Source organism: Pelobates fuscus, chromosome 10, assembly GCF_036172605.1.
Source record: "Pelobates fuscus isolate aPelFus1 chromosome 10, aPelFus1.pri, whole genome shotgun sequence".
In the NCBI taxonomy this organism is placed as follows: domain Eukaryota; kingdom Metazoa; phylum Chordata; class Amphibia; order Anura; family Pelobatidae; genus Pelobates; species Pelobates fuscus.
The window spans coordinates 138,925,744-138,945,955 of record NC_086326.1 but is presented as its reverse complement, the minus strand read 5'-3'; the positions used below and the strand labels follow the sequence as shown (position 1 = coordinate 138,945,955).

Here is a 20,212-nt window from a genome sequence, read left to right as displayed (position 1 = left end):
TTTAATTCAATGTTGATTGGCTCATACAGCAAATGGTCAACTGCATTGTCACCGGAGGAAACTGGGTACCACTAGGTAATCATTAAAAGGACAACGGAATGTTTGTTTTTCAGATGTCGCGCTAGATATCATTTGTTAAGCAAAGAAGCAGACAGCAGTTCCATCACAGGATTCCATCATATTAACACTTCTTCACGCACTTCACGTCCTGATGGCAGTGCGGGGGAGACGGTTTGCAGGGATCTGGAAAGAGAGAACAGAGATTGTATGAGTGAGAGATAGAAAATTAGACTGCCAATTTATTTGTAGATTAACCATTTTGAACATGAATATACTCTAATTGCAACCTTGAAATATTAGAAAATTCTTTAAGGACCAAATATAACAGTTTGTAGTTATATTTAGGTCTGTACCAACTGCATGTCATCAATTATTAAAACGTTCCTATTCTATGGCAGCACCATGCTTCCCATGAGGGGGTCATTCTATTTTGGAATAATACCTTTAAAGAACAGACTATTATGGCCACACAGACTGTTGTTATTATTAAAGGAGCACTCCACGCACCTAAAGTACTTTTTTATTATTATACAATACAATATGCGCAGATTTCAACCGAAATTGTCACTTTTATAAATTAATCTTGTTACATTGCCCACAGTTCTGTAAATTTCTGGTTTGTTTAGTTCAAAGCTAAACTCAGGATGCAGTATTTGCCCAGAGCACCTGCCTTGCAAAGACTTCTCATCGAGTTGCATTGGGAAGCCTGTGATTGGACAGCCACAGAAATTCTAAGTGGGGGAGAAGGGGAGGGCTTGCAAAGGCTTATGTGTAAGAGATCTGTAGCTTTTGCAAACTGTTTTTAGATATGCTACCTATAATTAAATATGTGTATTTTTTTCATCAGTGGAATATCTAACAGACAGTGATTTATATTTTGTACTTGGGCAGTGGAGTGTACTTTTAATGGATTAGAGAGGTCTTCTTATAGTATTGTTTTATGCATTAACGTAATAACAAAATAAGACTTAATTTGTTTTATTTGTTACCGTATTTTTCGCTCCATAAGACGCACTTTTTTTCCCCTCAAAAGTGAGGGGAAATGTCTGTGCGTCTTATGGAGCGAATATGAAGCTTTACTTACCCGTCTTGCAGCGTTGGCCGGCAGCACAGGGCGCACCGCGGTAGTGGAACTTGAATTTCATGTTCCGGTTTCCGGCGGGACTGAAAGGAAGTGTGCACAAGCTGAGTGCGCACTTCCTTTCAGTCCCGCCGGAAACCGGAACATGAAATTCAAGTTCCACTACCGCGGTGCGCCCTGTGCTGCCGGCCAACGCTACAAGACAGGTAAGTAATTATGGGACAAGGGGAGGGGGACAGTATGGGAGAGAAGAATATGGGGAGGGGGATGAAGTCTATGGGGAGGGGGGAAGATGAAGTCTATGGGGGGGGGGGGGATGAAGTCTATGGGGAGGGGGAGGATGAAGTCTATGGGGAGGGGGGGGATGAAGTCTATGGGGAGGGGGGGGATGAAGTCTATGGGGAGGGGGGGGATGAAGTCTATGGGGGGGAGATGAAGTCTATGGGGAGGGGGGAGATGAAGTCTATGGGGAGAGGGGGAGATGAAGTCTATGGGGAGGGGGGGAGATGAAGTCTATGGGGAGGGGGGGAGATGAAGTCTATGGGGAGGGGGGGAGATGAAGTCTATGGGGAGGGGGGAGATGAAGTCTATGGGGAGGGGGGGAGATGAAGTCTATGGGGAGGGGGGAGATGAAGTCTATGGGGAGGGGGGAGATGAAGTCTATGGGGAGGGGGGGAGATGAAGTCTATGGGGGGGTAGATGAAGTCTATGGGGGGGGAGATGAAGTCTATGGGGAGGGGGGAGATGAAGTCTATGGGGAGGGGGGGGATGAAGTCTATGGGGAGGGGGAGGATGAAGTCTATGGGGAGGGGGGGGATGAAGTCTATGGGGAGGTGGGGGATGAAGTCTATGGGGAGGGGGGGGATGAAGTCTATGGGGGGGAGATGAAGTCTATGGGGAGGGGGGGAGATGAAGTCTTTGGGGAGGGGGGGAGATGAAGTCTATGGGGAGGGGGGGAGATGAAGTCTATGGGGAGGGGGGAGATGAAGTCTATGGGGAGGGGGGGAGATGAAGTCTATGGGGAGGGGGGAGATGAAGTCTATGGGGAGGGGGGGAGATGAAGTCTATGGGGAGGGGGGAGATGAAGTCTATGGGGAGGGGGGAGATGAAGTCTATGGGGAGGGGGGGAGATGAAGTCTATGGGGGGGGGGAGATGAAGTCTATGGGGGGGTAGATGAAGTCTATGGGGGGGAGATGAAGTCTATGGGGAGGGGGGAGATGAAGTCTATGGGGAGGGGGGGAGATGAAGTCTATGGGGAGGAGGGGGAGATGAAGTCTATGGGGAGGGGGGAAGATGAAGTCTATGGGGAGGGGGGGATGAAGTCTATGGGGAGGGGGGGAGATGAAGTCTATGGGGAGGGGGGGGGAGACGAAGTCTATGGGGAGGGGGGAGACGAAGTCTATGGGGAGGGGGGGAGACGAAGTCTATGGGGAGGGGGGAGACGAAGTCTATGGGGAGGGGGGGAGATGAAGTCTATGGGGAGGGGGGGGAGATGAAGTCTATGGGGAGGGGGGGAGATGAAGTCTATGGGGAGGGGGGGAGTTGAAGTCTATGGGGAGGGGGTGGATGAAGTCTATGGGGAGGGGGTGGATGAAGTCTATGGGGAGGGGGTGGATGAAGTCTATGGGGAGGGGGTGGATGAAGTCTATGGGAGAGAGGAGAAGACTATGGGAGGGGGGGACACTATGGGACGGGGAGAAAAAAAATATTCTGTACAAACTGTCCCATAGTAAGAAACACTATGGGACAGTTTGTTCAGAATATTTTTTTTCTGGGTTTTTTCCTCTAAAAACTAGGTGCGTCTTATGGTGAGGTGCGTCTTATGGAGCGAAAAATACGGTAGTTAATGTTAGCGGACTGAGCTCATGACAGCAGCAGCTAATAACAATTTATATATGTATGTCCTGATACTGCCCAATATTAGATGTCTCCCAGTGCAGTGTCGATCACATAGTGCAGTAATTATTTACTACATAGTGTGACAACCCCCACCAAACAGAATGTGATTTATTAACATGATCAGCCCGTAGTAATAAGAAGACTATTCCTTTGTGGGTCCATTATCTATATTTTAGCAAAAAGTACTTTTTTTGTTTCTACGCTATAAATAAATATTGGTCAGTGGAGAGATAATAGGTTGTGCCGTTTTTACCTTGGCATTGAGGAACTGGCTTGGGGCATGGGTCACAAGCTGCAAAAGAAGAAGGAAAAAATATTAATGATTTTTCTCAAATTTGTGTACTATTAACTTAATTAGAATAAAATCCTGCTTAATCCCATGCAATCTATTTACATTTTCAATACATTGAAATTGCTTTGTACCTGAAACACATTTCACAATATAAACCTTACAATTATTTTGTTTAATCTTTTTTTTAATACATTTTTTGGCATTAACTAGTATACAATCAATTTTATTCATAGATACTGATGGCCCAATATTCAAAGCAGTAATCTGTAAAAAGCTTGCATTAAAAAACTGCATTACCACAGCTGTAATATTAACACTTTTTTATTTCAAAATGTATTTATTTAAATTATTTAACAAATACAATTTATATAAGTCTACATTGAAATATTCAGTCACTCAAACACAAATACACAATAAATCCCATTACATATAAATGTGCTACATTCATACTAGGGGGTTCCAAGGATAAAACTTTTACAAATTCAGAATATCGCGAATCTTTTAACATCATGTTCAGGGTAGATCTTACATAGTTGACAATTTGTTTAAGCATATTTCATACATACATTTTTTTCTTATTAGTGAAATATGATTTATCGTAAGCCATTTTTCCATATTCAATTGTGTTTTAATTTGAGAAAGTATATTTTGTAAAAAGTTAAGGAGGACCTCCAATTTAGAGCTATTATAATTTTCATAGCTATAAAACAATGGATAGCAATACAGATATAATTTTGTGATTCTAAATTCCAGTTTACATTTAATAATGCAACTGTAGGTGAGAATGTTAGTTTTATACCTGTCAAATCATAATAAAGTTTACAAACCCAAGACCAAATTTCATTAACACATGGGCAATGCCACCATATGTGAATATATCAACCCAAATTACTGCCACATCTCCAACACGTAGGGTCGCAATTCTGATACGTTTTAGCTAATTTATTTGGAGTTAAATTCCATTTACCGTATATACTCGAGTATAAGACGAGTTTTTCAGCACATTTTTTGTGCTGAAAAACTCCCACTCGTCTTATACTCGAGTGAGTGTCTGTATTATGGCAATTTTCATTGCCATAATACAGACTGGGGGGAGAGGGGGGCTGTCAGGAAGCTGTAACTTACCTTCACAGCAGCTCCTGTCAGCTCCCTTCTCTCTCCTCCGTCCGTGCAGCTCCCAGGTCAGTTTCCTCTGCAACTCTCGCGAGAGCCGCGGGGTCAGAGCGTTGCCACGGGTTACCGTGGCAACGCTCCGCGCGGCCGCGAGAGTTGCAGAGGAAACTGACCTGGGAGCTGCACGGACGGAGGAGAGAGAAGGGAGCTGACAGGAGCTGCTGTGAAGGTAAGTTACAGCTTCCTGACAGCCCCCCTCCTACAGCCCATCCACTGGACCACCAGGGAGTGAGAGCCCCCCTCCCTGGCCAGCTAACAGGCAGGGAGGGGGGACGAAAAAATAAAAATATTAATAAAACAACTAATAAGAAAAAAAAAATATTAAAATAATAATAACAAAAAAAATAATACAATTAATAATAAAATAAAAAAATAATTACCTAAAAAAAATAACAAAAAAAAAATATTAAGATAATAATTAAATAATAATTAATAAAATGCCCAACCCCCCACCAATGCTCTGCACACACACACACACACACACACTGCACTCACACATACACACACTGCATTCATTATATACACACTGCACTCATACACACTGCACTCATACACACTGCACTCATACACACACACTGCACTGCATTCATTATACACACACTGCATATACACTGCACTCATACACACACACTGCACTCACACATACACACTGCATTCATAATTCATTATACACACACTGCACTGCATTCATTATACACACTCATATACACACTGCACTCATATACACACTGCACTCATATACACACACTACACTCATACACACACTGCACTCATACACACACTGCACTGCATTCATTATATACACACTGCATTCATACACACACACACACTGCACTCATATACACACACTGCACTCATACACACACTGCACTGCATTCATTATACACACACTGCACTCCATTCATTATATACACACTGCACTCATACACACTGCATACACACACACTGCATTCATATACACACACTGCACTCCATTCATTATATACACACTGCACTCATACACACTGCATACACACACACTGCATTCATATACACACTGCATTCATTATATACACACGCTGTAAATAAATATTCAGTTAATATAATTTTTTTAGGATCTAATTTTATTTAGAAATTTACCAGTAGCTGCTTCATTTCCCACCCTAGTCTTATACTCGAGTCAATACGTTTTCCCAATTTTTGGGGGTAAAATTAGGGGCCTCGGCTTATATTCGGGTCGGCTTATACTCGAGTATATACGGTATTTATAACTTTGAAATGGCACTCTGTCAAATTCAAACAATGTATATTTTTAGAAATATGTGACAAAGAGGAACACCATTCTTCCAATGTTATAGTTAATTCTAATTCTTGTTCCCAATAATTTATTATTTTCGTTGTATTATCATTAGGTAAGTCTAGCAGGTGATTTGCTTTGGAAATTACTCTATTAACATAAATGTTGCTAAATATATTTTCCATAAGACCTGCTGACTGAAATGAGGATTTTAAAGTATTGGTATCTATAAAAATTTTTATTCTTAAATATGTAAAAGTTTCCCTGTTTGGGATCTCTTGGAATGGAATAATATTATCATCTTTCATTATTTGTTAAATTGAAATTGTATCTTTATTTGGCCAATTCTTTAATGATAAATCTTTCATATTTTGTTCTAGTACAGTTAATTTACAGGTTTTTGGAATATATATACCAATTCCCAAAGCTTTTTTGTATCTCCTCCCAAACTTGTAAAAGTTGAAAAAATATTAATGATGTGTCTGTAAGGGCCTCTATATGTTTCTTATCACAATTTAACCATAGATAGCACTCCAATTTCCTTGTTTTAGTTGCTTCTGCTTCAATAATGTACCAAGGGTCTCCATTCACATGTTGCTCTTGTAATTTGTATATATGTTTGATTATATTCGCATAATATATACGTTTTGCGTTAGGAAAGTTTAAACCGCCTTGTTTTAACTTTTTAGAGCGTATCTTTAATCTGATCATGGGCTTTTTATTCTTCCAGATATATATATATGAATCAGATCAAGCCAGCTTTTAGAAATTTTAAGAGGAATAATTGCAAATAAATAGGACCATTAGAGTACTATATATGCATTTACAACATTAATTTTCCCCCACCATGATGTTTGCACATTTCTCCATGATTTTAATGTTTTATTAGTATATTTTAATAATTTCAATACATTTATTTCCATTGTTTTTTCTACTCTAGCTTTGATTAAAACTCCTAAATAATTTATTACTTTTTTAGTCCAAATAAACTTATATTCCTTTCTCAATTTTTTGACTATCGATTTATCCATATTTTTATACATTGCCGTGGATTTTAGTGTGTTTAGTTGGTAATTTGAAACCAAAGCATATGTCTTAATTTCTTTCATTAATTCGAGTAAAGATTGTTCAGGAGAAGTCATTATAATTGTAGTATCGTCCGCATATAGCTACATTTTGATTTCCCTTATAGCGGTGTGAAAACCTTTAATATTACAATTTTCCCTTATGTTGATTGCTAGTGGTTCCAATGATAATATATATAGCAGAGGTGACAACGGGCACCCCTGCCTTGTACCATTCTTTAATTCAAACCACTCTGCGCATATATTAGTTCCAACTGTCCTCGCTGATGGAGCCGAATAAAGTGCCATAATGGCATTGAAAATCATACCACTAAATCCATTTTCCTCCAAAAGGCTCCCCAGCCGACCCTGTCAAACGCTTAATATTAACAGTTTTTAATAAGTTAATATGAAATGATTTTCTCCCACTCCCTTTCAGATATTTCTTATATTCCACTTATTTAAATTGTGCCAACTCTATTCAATAAACAGAGACAAGACCACAAAACAAAACATTTTTGTTCCTTCCATGCCCTGCCCTGTATAGATATTAAACTTTCCTATTTTTCTTACTGACAGTATTTTGTGTATATGTCAATGAAATGTGTTTCCTTGTATCTGTATTTACTAAAATAACACAAGCCCCCTGCTCACCATTAAAATAACACATGTCTCCAACCTTCATTAGACCAGAGTCATTACTAAATTGATCACAAAACTCAGCATTGTGTCATAAAATAGGAATTCAGAGAAACGTTCCCTTTAATACCAGATGTGCCTAAAAGATCAGGTCCTTGGCCTTTAAAACATCACTTATCTCTGTAATGTAAATTAGCATTTAAACCAGAGACATGGCAAAAATCAAACGTGAAATAAATCTGCTTAGATGATCATATCGTTAAGTGTTTATTTATCATGATAATTCTAAAATAAAACATAGACGAACATAATTTAAGTACTGATATAACATAGATTTTTTTTTACTTACGATCCTGACATTGCTTTGTTGGTGGGCATCGTGGTGGGCAAGGATCTTGACATGGATCTGGGCATTTCTTCTGTCCCTTGACTCCAGACATGATTATTTTTTGTCGAGTTTTACAGACTGTGCCGTAAGTTTGAAGGGAAGAAGGAGCTTTTCAGTTGTGCTGAATATGTGCTAACTTACTGTATTTATACGTCAGGATAGTCATATTTGCATCTAATAAATTGTTTTACAGTGAAACTGAATACAGGTTTATCTTGTTGAAATATTTCAAACATACATCCTTACACCTCTTTTAATAACACTTTTTATGGTTTAAGTGTGTAATTGCGTTCCGTTTTTATATCATTACATATTTTTGTATTATCTGTATACTTAAGATTTGCATATTAGGGGGCGTGGCTTGGAGGTCCGCGAAGATGGCAGCATAAACTGTGAGCTCCCCGCCGGCCTAACTTTCAACCTCACCGACCGCACTAACAAAAGCTGAAAATGGGGAAAACACAACGCGCATCGTGCGCCCAAAGACCCGGGGACACCCCGAAAAGCACCTTGACCCCCTCCGTGAAGCCGTACCTCGTGGCACCAGCGGACCTAGACCAGGCCTCAAATGACTCCACGGCCTCCGGCCTTTCCCGCCCGCGATCCCCACAGGGTGACCATCCACTACCGACCTCCCAAGCCTCCTTACCTGAAATAATGTCTATACTGCAACAACTACCCACGAAAGCGGATTTGAAGACTGCAAACGCGGAACTCCACGCGTCCATTACTGCTGAGCTACATGCCATGCGAGAGGACATACAAGGCCTCAGCCAAAAGGTGACTCAGTTAGAAGCGGACAGCGACCACATGTCTGCGGTTCAGGCAGCAACCACAGACAGACTGCAATCCCATACTAAGGTACTGCAACAAATGGCACTTCACATTGAGGACTTGGACAACAGGGGTAGGAGACAAAATATCAGAATCAGAGGGGTGCCAGAGGCGCTGGACAGGAAAAACCCAATCCAAGACACCTTGCTGGACTTATTTAACAAATTGCTGATGCGACCACTCCAGACACCCATTAGCTTTGTACGAGCGCACCGCGCCCTGAGGCCTCCGGGCCCCCCAGATGGACCACCCCGTGACATTATTTGCTGTTTGGAAAGCTTTCCACTGAAGGAGGAAATCCTCCGCAAAGCAAGGGGCACGGATAAAATACTACTGGAAAACTCTGAAGTCCACCTGTTTCCTGACCTGTCCCCAGCCACGCTGTCATTCAGGTGAGCTCTGAAACCCCTTACAAGGCAGCTACAAGCGGCTCAAATAAGGTACCGCTGGTGCTTTCCCACGGGCCTACAGGTTGCAACACCCAACGGCCCCTTCACGATCCTAGGGGAGGAAGACGCCCAGGCGCTGCAAAGAGAGCTGCACCTTTCACCGGAAACTCTGACATGGCCGAACCTGCTTAATTTCTACGCTTTTGCCCCCAGATCACAGGACACGGGCCCTCGCCCTCAGAGACTTCGTCCCCCCCGTACTCAAACGACCAGACCAGTGGGGACACCCAACTGAAACCCGCTCCATCCCTGGGGGGTTACCCCCGAAACCGCCATTTTGACTCCACTAGCGGACTGTGAACTGTACCACTCTCAGCAGACCACCCTCGGCACTTCACCGCCATTGTGAACTTTGACTATCCTTTTGTCACAGCAAGTATCATGGGAGCTGAAGCTCCACTTTGGGCATGGGGGAAACTTAGGCCTAGCTAAGATCGCCCTGGGGGGTGGACGGGGTACTATACCCACACTGTCATAGAGAGGAAGGGGACCCACGAAGGGCCTAGGCCCGAGAGGTAAAACAATAGGAGCAATGCACCTCGCAGCCCCATTACCAGGCCCCCCACACTCTAACACTCAAGGGCCCACTATATTAGTTGAGATTGGTACATTAGGCTGGGGAAGGAGGGGGTATCTAGCTTTGGGAGTGGGAGAGGGGAAGGTGATGGGGACTTGGGAGGGGGGAGGGAAGCGGCATAGTAGGCCAGTAGACCTGCCAGGTTCTGCCGCACAAGGGGGGGGGGGGGAGGGAGGGTAATATTGAAATGTTGATATGTTTTGTGTTACGGCTATTACTATTGCTACTGTTTTTACTGTAATTATATGGTGAGGTTGACATATATGCTGAATTTTATATAGATTGTGCCGTAAGTCGGGGAGACGATGGATCCTAACTGGGTGGTGCCCCGAGAGGTCACAGTGGTCTGTGACGACCTTTTTGAGAGCGCACTTGGCCCCCTGGGCCCTACTCACTTGGGATTCCCGGAACTCCTTCGACTGCCCTACTGGAGTGAGCGACCAGAATCAGGTGAGCGGTCCCCCTCCGCCCTCTAACGGACGGGGGGGTTCCAGCCCCCCTACGCTCTTTTCTGATACCGCTGGTTATAGCGATTTTGTACAGACTTAACGACTGTGACTCTTGACTCCTGACTTCTTCCCTCCCCGCCTGACCTAAGCCTTCCTGTACCCCCCCCCTCCCTATCCCACCTTCCTGCTTGCCCGCCGGACGGACAAGCCTACGCTGCCACACGACTACTAGAAGAGCCCCAGTCATGTCCATTGCCCCGGCCCCCATCACGATACTATCCCTGAACGCCAGAGGCCTTAATCAACCCGAGAAACGGTCGGGAGCGGTGAGGGAATTTCTCTCCCGTAAAGCATCGATAGTGTTTGTACAAGCAACACACTTCAGGGAGGGGTCACGTTCCACACTGACTAACCACCATTATCCTGTAGGATACTTTAGCGATTTTCAGGGGGGAAAATCCAGAGGAACTGCGATCCTCATTCATAGACGCATCCCGTTCACAGAAAAAGACGTACAAACCGACCCGGAGGGTCGATATACTTTTTTAAAGGGGGAGATAGCGGGCACGCTCTACACCTTCGCTAACGTCTATGCCCCAAATCGCAGACAATACCGTTTCCTGGCCCGGACACTTCGCTCCCTGCGGCACTTCACAGAAGGGGTACTGGTCCTAGGGGGCGACCTAAACGTAGCTCTAGACCCCAAATGGGACTCCTCCTCAGGACGCTCACCCGTCCCTACCCAACACATCACGGCAATCAGGGCCTTACTGGCGAGGGAGAGACTAGTGGACTGCTGGAGAGCACTACACCCTGACGAAAGGGACTATACTTTCTACTCTCACCCGCACAATTCCTACACTCGCATTGACTACCTCTTTCTTTCACAATACCACCTACCGCTGGCACTCCGGGCTGACCAAGGCACCGCAACATGGTCGGACCATGCACCGGTATCGGTCACCCTGGAGTCTCCCCTATTTAGACCTAAGGTCTCTAAGTGGAGGCTGAACGAAGCCCTACTTGCCATACCAGAACTGACTGCAGACATAGACGCCACACTCCGGGACTATTTTACACACAATGGCGACCAGACGTCCCCCACCATACGATGGGAAGCACACAAAAGTGTTATCAGGGGGCATTTCATACAAAAGGGCGCTCTCCTGAAAAGACAGAGGGAGGCACGCATGACTACACTATTGGCAGACATACACCGCCTAGATACCCTCAACAAACGCCTCCAACTCCCTACACACCAGGCAACGCTGTTAGGTCTGAGAAGGGAACTGACCACACTCATACAGTCCCAACACCATAGGGCAGTCCTACGACATAAGGCATTCTTTCATGTTAACGGTAACAAGAGTGGGAAGCTCCTAGCACGCATGCTCAACAAAAGAAGGCGGGACACATACATAGACCGCATTCGGGACAAGGAAGGGAACCTCCACAGACACCCTACCAAGATACAGGAGATCATCCGATCATATTATGCAGACTTATACTCCCTACCACGACCGCACACGGACATGCACACCCTCAGACTCCGCGACTCTATAGATGAGTACCTCTCGGCCCATACACTCCCCGCCCTAGCGACAGGCGTGTCAGACCGACTAGAAGAACCCATCACCTCGGAGGAACTTGCGCTAGCGATTAAAAGCTCCAAATCAGGGAGGAGCCCGGGCCCCGACGGGCTACCACTAAAATATTACAGGACATATGCTGACATACTTTACTCCTGTCACGATTCCGGGAACCCAACACGCTAACAGACACACACACACACAGAAAAGGTGCTGTACCGGACCTTAGAGTGGCCGGGCTAAGCACCCACAGAATAGTCAGGAGACAAGCCGAGTCAGGGGAACCAGAAAACAGGATAACGATAAACAAGCCGAGGTCAAAGGGTAGGAGAAAGTCACAGAGTCAGATTAACAAGCCAGAGAGTACGTAACCAGAAATCACAAGTTCAGAATCAATACTAAACAGCAAAGACCACAACAGGGCAGGGAGGAACAGGAAAGGTGAGTATAAATACCCTAGGTTAAATTCTGATTGGATAACTTCCAATCAGAATTAACAATCACACGTGGGAGATATCTAAGCCTCCCACTGTGATTGTGGTACTGTTGCTTTAACGCCGGGTCACTCACGTGACCCCGGCGTTTGCATAAATCAACGACCTTCCAGCGTGCAGCGTTATACATGCTGCTGCTGGGAGGCGTGACGGATGCGAGCGGCGAGCGGCGGAGAGGAGACGCCGCTCGCCGACAGGTAGGAGGAGGGGAGACCACGGGCGGCGATGGACTGAGGGTGAGTGCTGCGAGCTGCGAGCAGCCTCCCCTACTAGCCGCCCGCGGACCCCTGACAACTCCCCATTGACAGACATGTTTAACGCGATCAGAGAAGGACACGAACTCCCCGGACAGGCACTAATGGCGCACATTACTATCATCCCCAAAGAGGGGAAGGATCGGGAGCACTGTGGCGGCTACCGACCCATATCCCTCATCAATACGGACATTAAACTCCTGGCAAAGGTCCTGGCGACTAGACTCCAGACGCACGTTCCCGGCCTGGTCCACGCAGACCAGGTTGGGTTTGTGCTTGGTCGGGAGGCTAGGGACAATACTATCAGGGCCCTGACACTAATGCATAGGAACACCAAGACAAACACGGGCCTTCTCCTACTCTCCACAGACGCGGAGAAGGCCTTTGATAGGGTCAATTGGGAATACATGTTCCGGACATTGACACACTTGGGAATGGGACCACACCTTCTGGGCTGGATCAAAGCCCTGTACTCCAAACCGTCAGCACACGTACTGGTCAACGGGGCCCTAACAGACCCGTTCCCTATACATAATGGTACGCCTCAGGGATGTCCCCTCTCCCCGCTGCTTTTCGGCCTAGCGTTGGAGCCATTCCTGAACACCATCAGACATCACCCCGACATCACCGGCATTCATACAGAAGACACGCACCACAAAATTGCCGCCTACGCGGATGACCTACTTTTTTTCCTCACACATCCAGAGGTCTCCCTGCCCAACCTAGTGCAGGCCTTCCATACATTCGGACTCCTCTCAGGACTGAAAATTAACTTCTCGAAATCATATGTCCTAAACATTAGTGTACCCGCACCTCGCGCAGACCAGCTGCGCAGGAGCTACAAATTTCAATGGGCCTCGGACAAGATACGCTACCTGGGTACCTGGCTGACAGTGAGCACAACCAACCTGTATGCGACAAACTTTACCCCATTACTGACCCAATTTCGGAAAGAGATGAGGGAATGGGCCTTCCCCCACATATCCTGGTTGGGTAGGGTGCAAGTGGTGAAGATGAATTTTTTGCCACGACTGCTCTACCTCTTCCAGGCCCTGCCTATCCTGATCCCAACATCCTTCTTCACGACACTCCGGGGAGCACTGGGGTCCTATGTATGGAACGGGAGGAGACCCAGACTGAAACACTCACTGCTCACACGACCCAAAGACAAAGGAGGACTAGCCCTCCCAGACTTTCTGCTATACTACAAAGCGTGTCACCTACAACGAGTAGTGGAATGGTCCAAACTAGGGGTACACAAGCTGTGGAAGTCCTTAGAGGAACACGCAGCGGGTGTCCCCACCGCCTTACTCCCGTGGCTCCCAGTGGGAGGATCAGGGAGGGAAGCCCGTTACACACCCTACACAAGAGCGACTCTGACGGTACGGAGGAGGAGTATAGGGCGTCATGCTCTTAGTACGTACCCCTCCCCCTTACTGCCTCTCACCCATAATCCGGACTTCCAACCAGGCCTTGACCCGAAAGCCTTGCAAACTTTAGTAGACGACCCCCTACCCCGACTACGACATGTCTGCTCCAGCCGGGGACTGAAAGACCTGACAGAGTTACGTGGGACGACCCCTCAGCCCTTCCTGACGCGCTTTCACTATGCACAGGTACGCAACTACATAAAACTTCTCCCACAGGGAAAGGCCTTGGGCAGGGATCTCACAACTTTTGAGAGACTGTGCTCAGCCCCTGACCCACTATCGCATGGAATTTCGCACCTCTACTCCCTTCTCCAAACGCAAACCCCAGTAGAGACACCTAACTTTATGGGGAAATGGGAGGAATCCCTAAATAAGACGTTTAGCGCCACAGAATGGGAGAAGATTTGTAACAATGTCCACCACTGCTCAACATTCAGCAAAAGCCAGGAGACAGCTTATAAACTACTCACGAAATGGTACCACACACCAGCTACAGCGCACCACATAAACACTCAAGACTCCCGCCTATGCTGGAGGTGTGAGAAGGAGATAGGCACACTCTTACACATTTGGTGGAACTGTGAACTGATCCAACCGTTCTGGCACACTATCCATCAAGTCATAGCCCGCTTCTCAGATAACCCCCCACCTCTTGAACCAGCAGCTATGCTGCTCCACCACACACCCACCCCCACATCCAAATATAAAAAGACACTCACGATCCGGATCATTAATGTAGCAAAACAATTAATCCCACAGTTTTGGAAGAAAAAAACGGCCCCGCCCTTATCCCAGTGGTTTGCCCAAATGGAGGACCTCAGAGCAGTTGAGGAACTTATCATGTACGTGGCTGGCCCGCAAAAACAACAGCAGACTTACCTAGACATATGGACGCAGTGGATACTGATGACAACGAAACCGGAATTCCAGTCCATGCTAACGGACCACACGACCGATACCCCAAGACCAACAAATGCAGAGACAGTAGACTAACCCTATCCCCCCTCCCCTACCTGAACCCTGCCCCCCTTTTTCCTGACTCCCTTACTTCGCACCGACTAGAGAGATGGAGACCCGTAACCAAGAGCAAGCAGACACATTAGGCTGCATGACCATGAGCACTGGGCACTGACGGCTAATGTACACAACTCTGCCCATCGGCCTAACCGACCTATACATCTGAAGATACCACCAGACCTAACTCATGCTAGCTACAGATCTAGTCAGACAAAATGTTGCTTGTAGACTTCTGAAGAAAACCTGTGAGCTCTGAGCTTCATAGGGCCTGCGCGCCCACAAGAATATGTTTTTGTTCTTTTGTTTTCTCCCAAAGGGACACACGTCATGTCCTGAATCTTAGGCGTGATTGAATATACAGTGCCTATTACGACTTTATGTGACTCCAGATTCAATCTACCACGAGACAGCTATCATCTGATAATATGGTTATGTGAAGCATAGCGAAGAAGTTTTGATCACTGACGAGGACCTGCGAGTCCACTGCTCCATGGGGCCTGCGCGCCCACAAGTTTATATTTGTGCTCTACTGTTTCTCTATGGTTGGACACACGTTGTGTTCTGAATATTGCTAATAACTGTATATGGAGACTTGCACGTCTCGGAATGACCCTTATATCTTTGAAATAAAAATCATATTTACAAAAAAAAAAAAAGATTTGCATATTAGAATTTGTGAGCAATTGTTTATATTTATTTATTATTGGTTATTTATTATTATAATATTTATTTATTACTGGTATTTATAAAGCGCCAACAGATTCCGCAGCGCTGTACAATTAATGGAGACCGTACAATATAGACAGACAAATACAAGAGGTAGAGAGAGCCCTGCCCGTAAGCTGATAACTAGCCATTGAAGCTCTTTTATACAAAGTGCTTAGCTAGATAGCCCTTGAGCTTGATTAAGCACACATATTCATTTATCTGTTTCCACGTGTATTCAGGGAGCACTGTCTTGTAGTGAAAATCAAACTAATTTGCTAAATTTAGAAACAAAGGGGCTGGCTTTAAAATATCTCCAATCTGGTTATAGTCACAGTGTTGTTATTCTATCAAATATTGTGCTCTTTTCTACAGTTTTGAGTTTAGCGAATAAACCTTTTGATTTACAAACAAAACACATTGACGTACCTTAATTAAAACAATGAAATGGGGTTTTAAAAAAAGCGTAATATTCAAATTTAGATCTATAAGACTCTGATTCACAATGTAGGGTATATTCACTAAACAATAAATGGCAATCAAATGACAGCAAAGAAAATGGCATGATTGTGTCTTGGTGGGAGTGAAGCAGAGCTGGAGGAGAGAGCAAGAGACAGGTATGTGAGGTACAAGTTACTCTGGGAGGCCCAGTGGTGTATTTTGGATTTGTTCGGCCCACCCCCCATATTTAAATTTTCCCCACCCCTTCCTGACAAGGCCGCACTTTGACTGACAGACACTTTCTTACTGAAGCATTCACTAACATACACTAACTAAAAGATACAGTCATTGGCACACATACTGTTTAACCAACACACACTTTCACTGACAGAAAGACACACACTCTCATATACACTGACAAACAATGACATACACACTCACTGATTTGACACACTCTGACATGCACACACTATTACTCAGGACCACACTGACAGACACACACACTCACTGAGAGACGCACACACTCACTGAAAGATGCATACACTCATTGACAGACACATACACTCATTGACAGACACACACTCTCATATACACTGACAAACAATGACATACACAAACACTAACTGATTTGACACACTCTGATAGACACACACTATTACTCAGACACACACTTCGCCCCCAGCACACACACACTACATCCCCTGCACACTCACACAGACACACCGTATCCTCAGCACACACACACAAACACACTGTAACCAAAGCATAGACACAGACACACAACATCCCCTGCATACACACAAGCACACACTGCATTCCCAGCACATTTACAGGTACACTGCATCTCCAGCATACACACAGACACACACTGCAACCCCAGCACACAGACAGACACACACTTTGCCCCCAGCACACATACACTTCATCCCCCCCACACACACACAGACACACTGTATCCCATGCACTACATCCCCTGCACACAAACAGACAAACTGCATCTCCAGTACATACACATTCATAGACACAGACACAATGCATTCTCAGCACAAGCACAGAGATACACTGCATCCACATCACAAACACAGACTACATCCCCTGCTCACTGTGAGGGGGGGCAGGGTGTTTGGTTGGTTGTAGAGGGGATGGTGATTCGGTGGGAGAGCTGGTGGGTGGAAGCATTTCATCCTTGGACTCAGGCAGCTCAATGTCTTGTACCGGCCCTGCAGCCTAATGTGGTGTTTGAAACCAAAGGCAATAACAAGGTTGCCAAGAAAGGAAGCATAGATTAGAAGCTAAATGTGCCAAGGACAGAATTTTGGGGAATAACAACTGAAACTGCAAGTGAGAAGGAGATTGCGATAACTATCTTCTGCCAATCATTACCCCTTCTACTCTGTTTATTTTCTTTTTTTTTTATTATTTAACATGTGCTCTTAATGATTTATACTCTAATCCATAATTATATCATGACTTGCATTTTAATGACTGATTTGTTTCCACAAATTTTTAAATAAAGTTAAATTAATATTTTGTTGTGAAATGTTTTGTTTGCAATTAAGAGAACACGTACGGCAGTAATTGTTTCTACCTTAAGGGCTCGGTCCAAATCCTTCTTAGCGTCAGTTTCTCCACGTGTAGAACAAACTATTAGTTAATGATTTATTGTGAACTTAACTCCAGGTTACATTGAAATAGGATAAAATATACTGTATCTACTCGAGTTTAAGCCGACCCGAATATAAGCTGAGGCCCCTAATTTTACCACAAAAAATGGGAAAACTTATTGACTTGAGTATAAGCCTAGGGTGGGAAATGCAGCAGCTACAGGTAAATCTCTAAATAAAATTAGATCCCAATAAAAGTACATTAATTGAATATGTATTTACAGTCATGGGCGTAGGAACCGGGGGGGACGGGGGGGACGCATCCCCCCCAGCAAATCATGCGGGGGGGACAGGTATGGGGAAATCCCCCCCAGCTCCGCCGGCCCCCCTTTTGCTGCAGCCGCCCGAGCACTCTGCAGAGAGCCTCAGGCGGCTGCAGCTCTGCCCGGGCTGGTGCGTCCATGAGGGCGCACCGCCCGGGTGCAGCCAGAGGAGAGGGTTGCTGACAGGAGGGAAGCGCTCAGCGCTCCCTCCTGTCACTCCCTCAATGTAGCGTGGCCGAGCCCTGTATAGTCCGCCGGTACAGGGAGCATCTGTCTCCTGTACCCGGCCGGACTAACAGGAAGTGCACACTGAGTGTGCACTTCCTGTTAGTCCGCCGGATACAGGAAACAAAAGCTCCCTGTACCCGCGGACAGTACAGAGCTCGGCCACGCTACAACACAGGTAGGGGAGGGGGGAAGAAAGAAACAGGGGGGGGATAAAGAAACAGGGAGGGAGGGGGGGATAAAGAAACAGGGAGGGAGGGGGGATAAAGAAACAGGGAGGGGGGGGATAACAAAACAGGGAGGGGGGATAATGAAACAGGGATGGGGGATAAAGAAACAGGGAGGGAGGGGGGGATAAAGAAACAGGAAGGGAGGGGGGGGATAAAGAAACAGGAAGGGAGGGGGGGATAAAGAAACAGGGAGGGGGGGATAAAGAAACAGGGAGGGAGGGGGGGATAAATAAACAGGGAGGGGAGGGGGGATAAAGAAACAGGGAGGGAGGGGGATAAAGAAACAGGGAGGGAGGGGGGATAAAGAAACAGGGAGGGAGGGGGGTAAAGAAACAGGGAGGGAGGGGGGGGATAAAGAAACAGGGAGGGAGGGGGGATAAAGAAACAGGGAGGGAGGGGGGATAAAGAAACAGGGAGGGAGGGGGGGATAAAGAAACAGGGAGGGAGGGGGGATAAAGAAACAGGGAGGGGGATAAAGAAACAGGGAGGGGGATAAAGAAACAGGGAGGGAGGGGGGGATAAAGAAACAGGGAGGGGGGATAAAGAAACAGGGAGGGAGGGGGGATAAAGAAACAGGGAGGGGGGAGGAGAAAGAAACAGGGAGGGGGGAGAAAGAAACAGGGAGGGGGGAGAAAGAAACAGGGAGGGGGGGAGAAAGAAACAGGAGGGGGGGAGAAAGAAACGGGGGGGAGAAAGAAACAGGGAGAGGGGAGAAAGAAACGGGGGGAGAAAGAAACAGGGAGAGGAGAGAAAGAAACGGGGGGAGAAAGAAACAGGGAGGGAGGGGGGGGAAGAAACAGGGAGGGAGGGGGAAAGAAACAGGGAGGGGGGAGAGGGGGAGAAAGAGTGACAAGGGAGGGGGAGAGAGAGTGACAAGGGAGGGGGAGAGAGAGTGACAAGGGAGGGAGGGGGAGAAAGAGAGTGACGAGGGAGAGAGATTGACATCCATCACACACACACACAATCACACAATCATGCCACCCTTACACACACAGAAACACACAATGCATTCCTTACACACATTCAATGCACCCCGTACACACACTCAATGCACCCCTTACAGACGCACACACTGCATCCCGTACATACACAGAATCACACCTTGCAGCCCTTACACATACAAACACAGATTCACACAATGCATTCCTTACACACATATCAGGACATCCCCTACACACTCCACCCCCTGTGAACAAACTCATTGGTGGAACGTGAAGGTGGACCATGGGACCCAGACCTTGAGCTGTGTAAAGGGCCCCCAAAAAATGGAGCTGCTTCCCGTTCTCACAGAACATTGATTTTTGGGACCACAGTTACAAACAGCCTCCAGAGAGCCTGTTCTACACCAGACCAGTGGAGCCAGACTGCAGCTAGAGCCCATCATCATCCTCATCTGGTTGTAAGTAGGCAATCTAGCATATTATTCGTGGCACTAATCTCTAATTTACCTCACATTAAAGAAACACTATAGTCCCCAGAAGCACTGCAGCTTAATGTAGTGGTTCTGGTGTCTATAGCCTGTCCCTGCAGGCCTTTTAATGTAAACACGACGGCACTCCAGCACTGGCGTTAGTTAACATGGCAGAAAAATAATTGGAAAGGGTTAGGGGGGCTACTAATAAGGATAGGGGGAGAGGGGTAGGTAGAAAAATAATTGGAAGGGTTTAGGGGGGTTACTAATATGGATGGGAGGATGGGGGAGGTAGAAAAACTATTGG

At 46.1% G+C, this 20,212-nt stretch overlaps 1 long non-coding RNA gene across 1 annotated transcript; it reads right to left on the bottom strand.

Moving 5' to 3' along the window:
- LOC134575433 (uncharacterized) lies at positions 1-7,927 on the bottom strand. Its single transcript, XR_010085656.1, has 3 exons — positions 7,835-7,927; positions 3,295-3,333; positions 1-243 (listed from the first exon to the last, which is right to left on the bottom strand). It is a non-coding gene; the product is annotated as an uncharacterized LOC134575433 (long non-coding RNA).
- Between the last annotated feature and the right edge of the window lie 12,285 nt (positions 7,928-20,212).